This window comes from Caretta caretta, chromosome 24, assembly GCF_965140235.1.
Source record: "Caretta caretta isolate rCarCar2 chromosome 24, rCarCar1.hap1, whole genome shotgun sequence".
Taxonomy (NCBI): Eukaryota; Metazoa; Chordata; order Testudines; family Cheloniidae; genus Caretta; species Caretta caretta.
In genome coordinates, this window is record NC_134229.1 from 9,188,197 (window position 1) to 9,201,345 (window position 13,149).

The 13,149-nt window shown below is 48.3% G+C and overlaps 1 protein-coding gene across 2 annotated transcripts in view; it reads left to right on the forward strand.

Annotated features, from left to right (window-relative positions):
* PI4KB (phosphatidylinositol 4-kinase beta) overlaps window positions 1-13,149 on the forward strand; it is a 58,497-nt gene continuing 45,348 nt past the window's right edge. Inside the window, exons 1-2 of one of the 2 annotated variants that reach the window (XM_048827985.2) lie at window positions 1-134; window positions 3,104-3,226. The gene's annotated coding sequence lies outside the window, so the exon portion shown is untranslated. The remainder of the gene's footprint in view (window positions 135-3,103; window positions 3,227-13,149) is intronic. The other variant, XM_075122994.1, reaches the window with a different exon arrangement.

The window sequence follows — 13,149 nt, forward strand, 5'->3', positions numbered from 1 at the left end:
TGGGGGTGGGTGTGAAGGCCCCTCAGGCGGCGCGGCGGGCAGCCCCGGAGCTGGGGCCTGCTGCTGTACGGAGGCTGCGGCGGCTGCTGCCGGCGGGTCCCGGCTGGGGAGGGAGCCGCGTCCCCCGCCGGCAGGTGAGCGACAGGGCGGGCTCCGCGGCGGGGGGGGAGGGGAGTTCCTCCCGCAGGGCTCCCCCACCCCCACTGGGGACCCCTCGCGCCCCCCCACTTCCCCCTCCCGCTGTGTCCCCGGCCCCCCTCAGTCATTCCTCTGGCCCCCCCACGGGCCCCCCCGCCCCGCACTTCCCCCACCACGAGCCCCCTCTTCACAGTATTCCCCCCCGCTGGGTCCCCGGCCCCCCACTTCCTCCCCTCGGGCCCCCTCCTCACAGCATGTCCCCGGCCCCCCCGCTCGGTCCCCGCACGGGCCCCCTCCTCACAGTATTCCCCCCCCGCTGGGTCCCCGGCCCCCCACTTCCTCCCCTCGGGCCCCCTCCTCACAGCATTCCCCTGCCCCCCCCCCCGCTGGGTCCCCGGCCCCCCCGCTCGGTCCCCTCGGGCCCCCTCCTCACAGCATTCCCCTGCCCCCCCGCTGGGTCCCCGGCCCCCCCGCTCGGTCCCCTCGGGCCCCCTCCTCACAGCATTCCCCTGCCCCCCCCGCTGGGTCCCCGGCCCCCCCGCTCGGTCCCCTCGGGCCCCCTCCTCACAGCATTCCCCTGCCCCCCCCGCTGGGTCCCCGGCCCCCCCGCTCGGTCCCCTCGGGCCCCCTCCTCACAGCATTCCCGTGCCCCCCCGCTGGGTCCCCGGCCCCCCCGCTCGGTCCCCTCGGGCTCCCTCCTCACAGCATTCCCGTGCCCCCCCCGCTGGGTCCCCGGCCCCCCACTTCCTCCCCTCGGGCCCCCTCCTCACAGCATTCCCCTGCCCCCCCCGCTGGGTCCCCGGCCCCCCCGCTCGGTCCCCTCGGGCTCCCTCCTCACAGCATTCCCCTGCCCCCCCCCGCTGGGTCCCCGGCCCCCCCGCTCGGTCCCCGCACGCCCCCTCCTCACAGTATTCCCCCCCGCTGGGTCCCCGGCCCCCCACTTCCTCCCCTCGGGCTCCCTCCTCACAGCATTCCCCTGCCCCCCCCCGCTGGGTCCCCGGCCCCCTGCTCGGTCCCCGCATGGGCCCCCTCCTCACAGTATTCCCCCCCGCTGGGTCCCCGGCCCCCCCGCTCGGTCCCCTCGGGCCCCCTCCTCACAGCATTCCCTTGCCCCCCCGCTGGGTCCCTGGCCCCCCACTTCCTCCCCTCGGGCCCCCCCCCCGCTGGGTCCCCGGCCCCTCTCAGTCCCCCCCCACGGGCCCCCTCCTTACAGCATCCCTCCCGCTGGGTCCCTTGTCCCCCTCTTTCCCCCCAACCCCCTGCTGGATCCCTGGCCCCCCACTTTACCTTCACCCCCCAGTTGGGTCCCTGGCCCCCTGCTTCCCCCAACCCCCTCCCTGGGTCCCCTGCCACCTTCAGCACATCCTGAGGGCCCCCCTGGGCTCCCCACTCCTCACAGCATTCCCCTCCCCCCACTGGATCCCCTGCCCCCCCACTTTCCCCACCTCCCTCTCTGGGTCCCCTCCCCCTTCTCCCTCCAGTTCCCCCTTATCTCCTTTTTAAATTCTTCTCGCCTCCCCCGTCCTCACCCTCCAGGGTCCCCCTTCATTCCCCAGATTCTCCTTACCTCCTCCAGCCTGCTCACCCCCCTCACTCGGTGTCCCCTCCCCGCACTCTGTCCCCCCTCCAGTTCACCCTACAGCCCCCTCTTCAGCCTTCCCCACAACCATCCCCCTCCATCCCCCTTAGAGCCCCTCATCATCCCCTGGTCTCCTCTCTTTGAGTCCCCCTTATAGGTCCTCCATCTTCCCCCTGCCCAGTGGGACCCATTCCATTGGGGTCACTAAAACGTCCTCCTTCTCCTCTCCCCCCCTCCCCCATGTCTGTGTCTTCCTGTGGACCCCTCATGCGACCTTCACTCCAAGGTTGCTGCCACTCTTGAAATCTCTGTGCTGCCCCACCTCTAGCTGCCCCCCTCCCCAACTAGGACATCCTGAAGCCTTTCCCCCAGGTTGCTCCTAAGAGAGCCCCCCTGCCTCCTCCTTCCATAGTGAAATCTCTCCTATTCTCCCCATTGCAGGGGCTGCCATCCAGGCCCCTCATGCTTAGCTGTCCCTTGTTGGGATTTCCTCATAACTAACCCCTCCTGTCCCCCCCCACCCCATTTACTCCCCTTCCTGGGGTATTCTCCAGTTCCTGCACTGTCTCCTGTGGAGTTATAGTTTCCTCCCTCTATCTAGGCAGCCTCTCTGGGATTCTTCTTCCAGTGATTGAATTTCTCTGCCCTTGTGTAACCACCTCCGTTTTCCAGGGATTTTATCCTTCTCTTTTCTGGGGTGGCCCCCACTTCATGTGGTTACCCCCCTTCTTCCCACTCAGTGAACGGGCTTGTAATTCCTTATGGTGGCATAGCTGGTGCTAAGTCTTTTCTGTCTCTCCCCCAGTAAATGCCACTAACAGTAACAGCCCAGGGCAAAAAGAAATTCCCCAAAGCTGGGACTGGAGACAGGAATTGTTCTGGTGTCTCTTTAATTTCCTTCCAGTTGCTGGGATGGAGAGGCAGTGGTGATTCTTGTGTTGGCATTTCTAGCTATTGCTTTGAATAAATTCTGCCCCCTCGCCCCCAGACCTATGAACTCCAGAAGAGTTTGTTCTCTGTGATGTGGTTAGCCCTGCCTTTTTCTGATGTGATTTGTAACCAGTCTCTTACTGCAGCAGCCAAATTTCACCTTCTTTTGAAAAAGAGAAAACTTAAAGGGTTGGATGGAGCCTTAATTGTCTTGTAAAGCTGGGGAGGAGGGATTCTGCCCTGGGTGTACTGCGGGATGGACAAAGCTGGTTTTCCAGGGTCCATGGTTTCAACTGGGTTGCAGACTTACACGTGTTTGGTATTTATTATTCAAACAGCTATGGATTGTTGTTGAATGCAGCCAAGCAGCAACCAGGGCTTGTTTGGTCTATTTCAGTTACAAGGGAATCTTTTTATGCCTGAGTAGCATCGTTTTTTCTCCCCTCCTTCAAACAGCTGATTAGAATCATCTCTGGGAATCCACTTGAGTCCGCATTGTCAAAGATGAATAGCTCGATCATATTGGTGTGCATGCATTCAAGGAGGGAGAAGCTGCTGTGTTGGATACGATTGCACCAGGTATGCAACAGACTGATGGATTGTCGTTTCGTAATTCGTTATCCCCAAGCAATCAGACCTTCTGTTTTAAATGCTTCATAATCTCTGAGAAATATATATATAGTGTGTGTGTGTGTGTGAGAGAGAGAGAAACAGATGGTGGTGCTGGTGAAAGATGCTGGATTGATTTGGTGCCCAGAGACCAAAGTCCTGTGAATATCCCTTTAACAGGTACAGAATGGACAGTGGCAATACAAGCATCTCCTATGTTTTGCTTTAATCCTGATCTCAACATTAACCATTATAATGACTTGTCAGTCCTGACAGGCCTGTATTCTTGTCAGTCATTGACTGATCTGCTGCAAATCCTTGTAGTGCTGCGTTTTCTGATATGATAATAGATTTTTAGGAACTGGACTCAGACCTCCTCTCCCCCCCCCCCCCCCCCCCCCCGCCCCAGCTCATTCTGTCGGCCCTCAGGTAACATCTCTCAGTTGTTAATGACCAGGGCTGAATCTGAACAGCTTAGATGTGGAGGGTTTTGTAGCCCATAACCAATCCATTGAGCCATCTTGTCCTTCCTGTGCTTTGTAAAAATGCCTGAAAGAACTACTTAAGGATTTTAAAAATTATTTGATATGCTAGGCAAGTGGCCTTCCCAGAGGCAGTTTTTATTAACATTAGATTTTCATGGTAGACAGTATATCAGCAGCACTGATATCACCTGATTACCTCTGTTCATTCCCTCTGGGGCACCTGACATTGGTCACTGTCAGAAGACTGGATACTGGGTTAGATGGACCTTTGGTCTGACCCAGTATGGCTGTTCTTATGTTCTTCTGACCTGTTCCTGCAGAAGATGCTCCAAGTTGATAGTTCTGTAGGTGTTACAATCAAATGGTCAATATGTATTGCCCTGTCCATTCATTCACCTTCTGGTATCTAGACACAGGTAATACTTTGCACTCTCATGGCAGCTTCGGTCTGAGGACCTCAAAGCATTCTACACATGGTAAAACTTGAGGAACAGCTGTGTGAAATAATTTGCCCAAAGTCACAGAGCAAGTCAGTTGCAGAACTGGGAACGGGACCAGGGAATCCTTACTCCCAGCCCCTTCTCAGGTCATTCTGCTCTCTTGTCTTAATGGTTTTGTTAATGTTTAGGAAAGCTGAGAGATTTCACCTACTCTGGCTTTATGAGCTGGGCAATGTGCTATATTTATATTGCCCTCTGTGCTAACTGTGGTCCACATCTAGTAATGATAATTGAAGTCCGTGGTTCATGTGGGTGCAGGGGATCTGCCTGTGTGGATCCAGCTGCAGGGTCAGGGCCTAAGACTGCAGCTTCCACTTGGTGGAAATAGAAAACTCCAGTAATAAGACTGACTTCACTTCTGGAAATCCGAATGTGACTTTAGTAGAAACTCCAGTCCTGTGGTCCTTAGATTGCTGCTAAATTTAGGTCTCCATGTTTGGAACAGCTAAAGATGAGCCATTCCTGTCAGAGGCATTATAACAGTCAGAGCAGGGGACTGGGAGTTTGATCCACTGGGTTCTCTTCCCAGCTCTTGGACTAACTCTGTGCAAGTCACTTCACCTCTTAATTCAAATATTGATAACTCAGGATATTCTTGTTAAAATAATAAATATATATATACACGCAAGAGCTTTGGAAGGGTTATAAACTTCAAGCTTCAGGGCATAAACAATCTTCTAACTATTGGGGGGCTAGGAGGAAACTCCCTCGGGGCAGGCTGAATGTGCAGAATGAATTTTGTTATGTGCACCAATATGGAAGTGATGTGTGACACATCACCCTCATATTGGTGCACATAGCAAAATTCATGTGATGGGGGTGGGGCTGAGGGGTTTGGAGTGTGGGAGGGGGCTCAGGGCTGGGGCAGAGGGTTGGAGTGCAGGGCTGTGAGGGCTCTGGCTGGGGGTGCGGGCTCTGGGGTGGGGCCGGGGATGAAGGGGTTGGAGTGCAGGAGGGTGCTCGGAGCTATGGTGGGGAGAGAGGACTCCCCGCAGCAGCACCTGGGCTAGGGGGGAGAGATGCCTCTCCCCACCGCAGCAGCTCCGGGGCTGGGGTCACAGGATAGGTGCCCCTCCCCTGGCAGATCTGGGCTGTGTCTATGTTCGGGCCAGGGGAGGGGCGTGGTGGCAGGGCTGGGTCAGGGCGCCCCAGTTGTGGCTGAGTTGGGGCCGGGCGCACTCCGGCCATGGCAAGTCCCTGGGCGGGTTCCCTGAGCACCTGTGTGGTGCTAAGAAGGATGCCATGCAGCTGCACAGCTTACAGGAAACTTAGCCCATAACTACCTGCTGCAGGGTTTCTACCTCTGAAACGCTTGATACTGATCATTGTTGGAGACAGGCTGCTGCTCTAGATAGGAATTGCCAGACCAGATTACACCACTGTACCTTAGGGCTTGTCTACACTTGAAAAGCTTCAGCAGCACAGCTGCAGCGTAGACACTATCTATGCTGACAGGAAGGGTTCTCCCGTCAGCGTAGGTAATCCACCTCCCCGAGAGGTGGTATTCTTCCATTGACGTAGCACAGTGTACCCTAGAGTTATTAGTGACGGTTGCTGAGGGCTGTGGATTTTTCATAGCAGCATAGCTGGGTCAGCCTAACTTTGTGTAGACCAGGCTTTGATTTATCTCTGTTAAAAAGAGGTTGGTGATTAATGTTTGCAAAGTACTTGGAGATGCAGGAGCTAGAGAAGAGCAAATTATTGTTGAAGTGTTTTTGAGAGTAGCAAGTTGATAGAATTGCTGCTGCAGTTAAATATGTTTATGGTGGGTCTCAAACTCTGCCTTGTGAGATGATCTGACTTGTTCATAATTTTGCTTAGTCTGGACATTAAGGTCCCATTTCCAAAGGAGTTGAGCCCTTGCAGCTCTCGTTGAGCACTGAGAGAGCTGGGGTAGTGCAGTACCTCTGAAAATCAGACCACAACATTTTTTTATTATGGAAAAATTAATTTTAAAAATAAGTCACTGGATTTAATTATTTTTCATCACAAGTTATAACTCGTGGAGAGGGAATGAAGGAAGTATGGTTTTATGGTACAGTTCTGCAAGTCACAAGATGTGGCTTCCTTTGTGATCTTGGTCAGGTTGCCTCCGTTTCTCCACTCCAGCATGGGATCTTTTCTTCAGAGTGGGGTAGGGAAGCTAAATGAATAAAGGGCCTCAGTCCTCTGAAAAGTGCTACAGAAGGACAAAGCATTAGTAGTTTGCTATTAACAGAGATTTTGGGTGCAGAGGTCTTTGTGCAAGGAGTTTACTGCTAGCCTGTATCCCTCATGTGACTGTGGAGCAGCAATTTCTTAGTCATTTCTATAATGTCTTTGAGATCATTTGTCATTATTCCTTGTGGCATACCCTGCAGAGTAGATCCGTTTTAATCCAAATTTAGGAGTAATGCCTCGTCCTGGTCACATGAGCCCCAGACTTGTTACTATTTAAGTAATGCAGAGTTGGCTGAATCAAATCCAGCATAAAATGAAACCTTGCAGAACCGTGACGAGATGTCAAATGCTTCTAACCCGAGCATTTTTATGAGGTCAGACTGTAGCAGAAACTTCAGCCCACTTGTCAAACTATTTGGAGCTCTGTCCTGATTTGTGGTCCACGTAGTGCATTATTAGTGCCGACTTGCAAAACCAGCCACTGTGCTTGTGCTGAAATGAGGTACTTGGTGCTGAGTATCTAAGTGGGATCAAGCCATTGGTGAGCAGTCTCTTTAGCTGATACTCTGTCTGGCTCCTACAATAGAGCATAAAACCCCCGCGCAATTATTGATTGAGAAAAGCAGCTACTGGGCAGGTGCATTAGAGTTTTGGTGTACTGCTTTGATGCATGTATGTGGTGACCCTATTGATTCAGTGGGAAAATAGCTGGATTAATTTTACATGGTGTCCACAGATCTATCAACTACAGGTTTCCTTTGACCTTGCCATGGCACACCACAAAGGCTCAGAAGGACACATCGACTACGATTCCTATATTAAGGAGTCCCTGAGTACTCATTTACAGTCCATCCTTTACTGTTCCTGTCCTATGTTTTTACATCGTACTTCCTGGAGTGCAGGCTAGTAGTTAGAGCAGGAGACTGGGACTCAGGACTCCTGGGTGCCATTACTGGCTCTACCTCTCTCTCATGGGCACATCCCGTGGTTCTTAGCACCACAGCAAACTGTGCTGCATTGGGTATTGTGGGAGAGTCTGTCCTTCTTTTCTGCGGATTTATAGAGGTAAGGAATAAACTTGGGAATTCACACAATGCAGCCAGTTCCAGGTAGCCATGGTCCTAATTTCAGCGTCTAGCCTGGACCTTATAGGTGTCATAACATGGGTCACACTCTGGGTAGGACCCCATATTGTAACACCAGTTGGGATGTAGGTCAGATACAGAAACGAGGAGGTGGCTGCCTTGAACCTAGTGGCCAAAGAGTTTGATAAATTAAGCCTGTACTTAAGTGCTTTGCTGGATCAGGGCCAGAGGCAGGATCAAGACTCTTAATACTAGCCTCCTCTGCCCATTCACACTACCACCGTTGGTGTGCAAAGTCTTTCCTCTGTGTGTCTCCTGTGTGGCTCCTGGAGAATAGCCTCCCTTCATCTCTCCGCCTCACTGACTTCCCATCTTGCACAAAATCTCAACTGAAAAACATCTCCTCTCCTCCTTGTGCCTCTTAATCTTGCTCTCCCTCTGCTATTTATTATTTAAATTTATTCTTAGGCTTGGAAGGGTTAGATTTTTATTGGAACATGTTGATTTAATCGTACGCACCAAAACTGATGGAAAAAATATTTCTATCGATGATGATAGAGATTGACAGCTAGACAGAGTAGGTAAAATGCTGCTTGAGAGCTTTGAGAGTTTGATTTAAGGCTCTTTACTTTGTATTATTTGATGTGTGATGTCATTTTGTGTTTTAACAATTATAAAGCTGTGACTTTTTGAATCTCAGCTTCTACTGTTGTTAAGTAATTGTCTGACCACCCATAATTTCCCACAAATTGTGAACATTTAAATAAATGAAAATTGGGGAAAAAATGTTTAAAACTCAGTTTTGTGAAAATTTTAAATTGATAAAAGTAAGAAAAAAAAATGCTTAAAAGTAAAGATCAGTGTTACCCTTTGAAATTATGAAAGGATAAAAATCAAATTCTGCCAATCTACATTTTTTGTGAGTACAGTTTGTGGGGGGGAAAAAAAAAGCACAGAAAATGTTTTGTTGTAGAACAGGGTGCAGCTTTAAGGGCACAATTTGTCCCTTGAGCATGTCTGGCTTTTGAATGGATGAGATATGTATGTCGTGTTCAGGTTTAATCCAGTTCAGCCAGGTGTGAAAATGGATGGCAATCCATCTGTGCTGATGCCGAGAGAAGAATTTTTCTCCTACTAAAGGAATTTCATACTAGGCGGAGGAAGATACATTCTCCGATAAGAAGAATTTATCATGGTCTTTGTTTAAATGCTGCTTATAGCATTCTGTTACAGCCTCCCTATGTGATCTTGGTCTAGTCACTTTCCCTCTGTGCCTCGGTTTCCCACTTTTAAAAGTAAGAATAGCCTCTTCAGGGGGAAAGTTACAAGGGTTAATATTTGTAAAGCACTTTGTGATCCACTGAAAAGTGCAGTGGCAATGCAGAGAGTCTATATAGTGGAGGCAGAGTTGAAAATGAAGTCTTGATTCAGTGCATATTGAAATTGCTTTATTCCCCCGCTCCCCAGCCCGATTAGTGTGTTCTGAAAAATATCTGGAGCTGGAATGAGATGCAGTAAATCATGAATGCTGAGGAAAACGAAAAGCAACATAGTGTAATAGAGACCAGATGTCTTATTGACACTCCATCCAGTATTCCTGTTTGCTTGCCAGTCCTAATGCTACAGTGCTAACAGTCTTTATTCAAGGCAGGCAGGACTGGGACATTTTTTAAAATGCAATCACTCTGTTCCATTAGGTCTCCCTAAGCGCTTACAAGGAGTCACAAAAAACAATGCACTTCAAGAGCTTTAACTCTTCACAGCTTCATGTATGAAATTCTATATTCATTGGGCACTTTCCTTTCTTTTGTGTTAAATCGCTGACATCTGTGGAGTTCCACCAGGTCGAAATTGTGGGTGAAGTAGGAACCACAAGAATTCAGCTCTGGCTGCTTTCTAGATTATATTGCTTCTTTGTGTATAGCTGGTGGGCTTGTTATCCTAATGAGCACAGTGATTTAGAATGGAGGAGCTAAACTGAGGTCTGAAAGCTGCAAACAGAAGTAAATAGCACATTGTAATATGTTTAACCAACTGTTGAGATCCACAGAAAAATATAGAGGAGGATGAAGGCAGAGAATGCATTCCCTGATTGGGATGTTATGGAGCTTTTAGAGAGGGAGATGTTTCTTTGGCTTTCTCCAAACTGATCCAGACAAATCACTGAATAAACCAGGTGCGGGGACGGTTGATCTAGATTGTGTCAGGGAGATACAGAAAGAGGTTAGACAATCCTGGCTTTAAACCATAGTTCTAAGAACTAAAGAAATGCCCTGCACTGGTTCCAGTGCTAGAACTGCCATGGGGAGCGGACCCAGTAGGCCTGTGTGTTGCATTTGGTTCTGATGGCTCTCTAATCCCAGCTGAACCCACTGAGCGGTTGCAAGTCTCTCGCCATCTTTCTCCTTTTGTTGCTGATTTAGCACCACTTATAAGCAGCACCTCTTGTTGCGTTGTTCCTGAGCAAGCATTGCTTCCCAAAGGGAAGGCTTTTGGGGTGTGTGGGGGTGATAAAGGATTTGGGGAATTCTTCTGGGCTTTGCAGCTGCTGCATTTTGAGATTTACACAGTGGTGGAAGCCCCCATGTGCCTTGATGGGAATCTAGACTGCATGTATAAAGCTGTTCTAGATGATACTGCGGGTGCAGTAGCCCAAGTCATGGAAGCTTTAAGGGGGTTTTATAGCTTAGCATTTCAGTGTGATTGTTTTATTGTCTCTAATGATTCTGGAACATGACACAGGTGTTCTGGGCAGTTTGAATAAATTGAAGAGAAAATCTTAAACATTTCTATTTCTAATAGGGTCCACTGAGCATGCACACCTCCCACTTTTATGACCCTTTAACCAGGGACTATCTTATGGTTTGGGGAAGGAGGCGCTGCTGAAAGGGTGTAGAAATCAGACCATGGAGTTGCTTCCTTATCTGAACCTGTTGCTAGATGGTGTATTTTACTCTAATAGACAAGATAGCTTTTTGGGCATTAGGGGGAGGGAGATGGAGGGGGACTGAAACACAGGGAGATGAAGTGATTTGCTCAGGGTCACACACAGCTGGGAACTAAACTCAGATCTTCAGTCTCCATCCATAGACTTAACGCCATGGCCATGCTTCCTTCTTAGCATTCGTATACTTAAGTTTAAAATAAGCGAGTGGGAAAACAGTAGTTTAATTGGATCCCTATAATATTTTCCATCTGCAACCTAACAAGAAACTTGTCAAAAGCATTTTTCTGCATCAAACCCCCCCTCCCCCCGCTCCCTCGAGAGTCTGGGACTATAAAAGCCCTCTGTGATTGTATGTTAAATTGTTATATTAGTCAGGGATGACTGGTTAGCATGGTATAAAAGGTACTTTTGCGTTTGGCGTGTGACTGATGATCTAGGGTTGGGCTTTAACAAATGCCACAGTTGATTTTTTTTATTAGTTGGTGTTTGTCATTCCAGTTGGCTTGATGTTAACATTTTAAGGATTCCAGCTTGTAGAGATCCCATGGAATGGCTTCCCCCAGTTGTAGGCAAACTGCAATACCCTGTACCTGCTTTTGTACTACAGTCATAGACCTTTGTTGAAATATAGAGGAAGAACTCACATGGACAAGGGAATTGGTAGTGTTGAGTTTTCATGGGGCAAAGTAGAGCTAATTAAGGAGGGATAATAACTTCCTTGTGTTTTCCGGGTGGTTAGGATCTAATTACCACAAATGTTCAAAGCATGTGGGGTAGGCACCAAAGGAAATGGGACACACAAAGGAAAAGTAACTTACAAATGCTGTGTATGTTATTTCTGTGCAGAAGGGTGAAAGCTGTAGTTACATCGCTTCAAATGCCTAGAAAGATTGATAGGACCTTGCTGAGATTTGGTCAGACTTCATTTACCCAGAAGTTAGAACTAAAGCAGTTCTTCGGTTAGAAAAGAAAATCTTCATTTTACAGAAAGAGAGAAGTTAATGGCTAAGCATTGCTATATTACTCATATTCAATTCCAGTATTTGAAAAGAAACTCTTGGATATTTTTGCTGATTAATTCATTCCTCCTCTCTCATCATGGCAAGCTGAGGACAACAAGATAGGAATGTAAATGAGAAGAGGATGGTCCAGTTGTTAGGGTACTAGCCTAGGACTTGAAGACCTGCATTCAAGTCCCTGCTCTGCCCCAGACTGTGACTTTAAGGGTCTCTTAGCTTCTCTGTACCTCAGTTCCCTGTCTGTAAAATGAGAAGACAAGTTCTTCTCTACCTTGCGGGTGTTGAGGATAAATGCAGACTGTGAGACTGAACTCAGATACAAGGGGACCTAATAAGTACCTTAGATAGAAAATCTTCCCAATAGCCATGGGATGTGAGTAGATATTCCCATTACACAGATGGGGAAATGGAGGTACAGAAAGTTCCCCTGATGCTAATGGCGCAGCACTGGATCTCTCTTTCATCCCTTAGACTTGGGAAAATCCAGACTGCTATATCCTTTTGAACAGATCCCCAAAATCTTTTTATTTACGTACTATTATCATTATAGTTTTTTTATTATTATTATTTTCTCTGGAGTCTGGACCTTGACTATATCTTAACCAAGAAATTTGGGCCTTGACAAAAAATAGACTACCTCTGCCTTAGATGTTGAGCTTTGGTTGGACAGTTACAGTAAAGAATCTGCCTTATGAAAATTAACTTAAGGCGCTCTCATTAATTTGTTTCAGGATTATTTTCTGACTCTACAAATAGCAATGGCTTTTTTCTTAAATGTGGGTGGGGAAGAAGAAGAATAGATCTTCTGGCAGCATGTGGAAGTAACCATGTGATTGGTTGCCCGCACGTGGTTTATGTCATGGATTAGCAGATAAACATGGTATTCACTCTTAGAAATAAATACATAAACCAAGTAATTAAATTAGCAGGGAAGTCTCTTGTCCTAGGCCATGTGCCATGCCAGTAAGGATTTTGTAGGCTGTAAATATGGAGTTGGGGTCAGATTGGAAATGGATAGGCTGAAAACTGTTCAGTGATCTCTTTCCACAGCAAATAATTCTACTGGGTTTGGAAGTGACTGGGAGAGAGCGGGAAATAGGAATCCTACTGAAATACTTATGCATTTGAAAAAGGTGGTGGTGTTGTATGGTGATTGTGAGCTATCTTCCTGTACAGAAAAGCAATGAAAGAAAAGTGGTCAGAACTGCAATAACAAACTTTTATTGAGAGGAATGTCAGTTTAAAAAAAGATATTTCCACTTGGCACTGGGTTTCCTTATTTCTGGCTGACCATAGTAGGATATGTTGTTGCAGTTATGACCGAGATGACAAAAGTAGGAAGTGTTTCCAGCTTTAGTTTTAGCTTTATTTAAAAAAAAAAAAGTAATATTAAAAATGAGTGTGAATTGTAGGGGGCGGGGCATAGCCCAGATATCTGAGTATGAGGCTTGGAGCAGGAATTCTTGTTCTAATTGGTTCTGGCACGTCACGTAGTCTCTCTTTCTCAATGTAATAAAGGGATAGCACTTACCTACCTCCCAGGAGTGTCGGGCGACTTAACTTTCAAAGTGCTAGGTAAGCGCTACATATTAATCTGTCACAAGGGGAAATTAAAATGATAAACCGGAGCCGGGAGGGATTTATTGCATTCTAGTTATGAACAAAGCGCATTGGATACACCCAGCTTGGCGTATAAA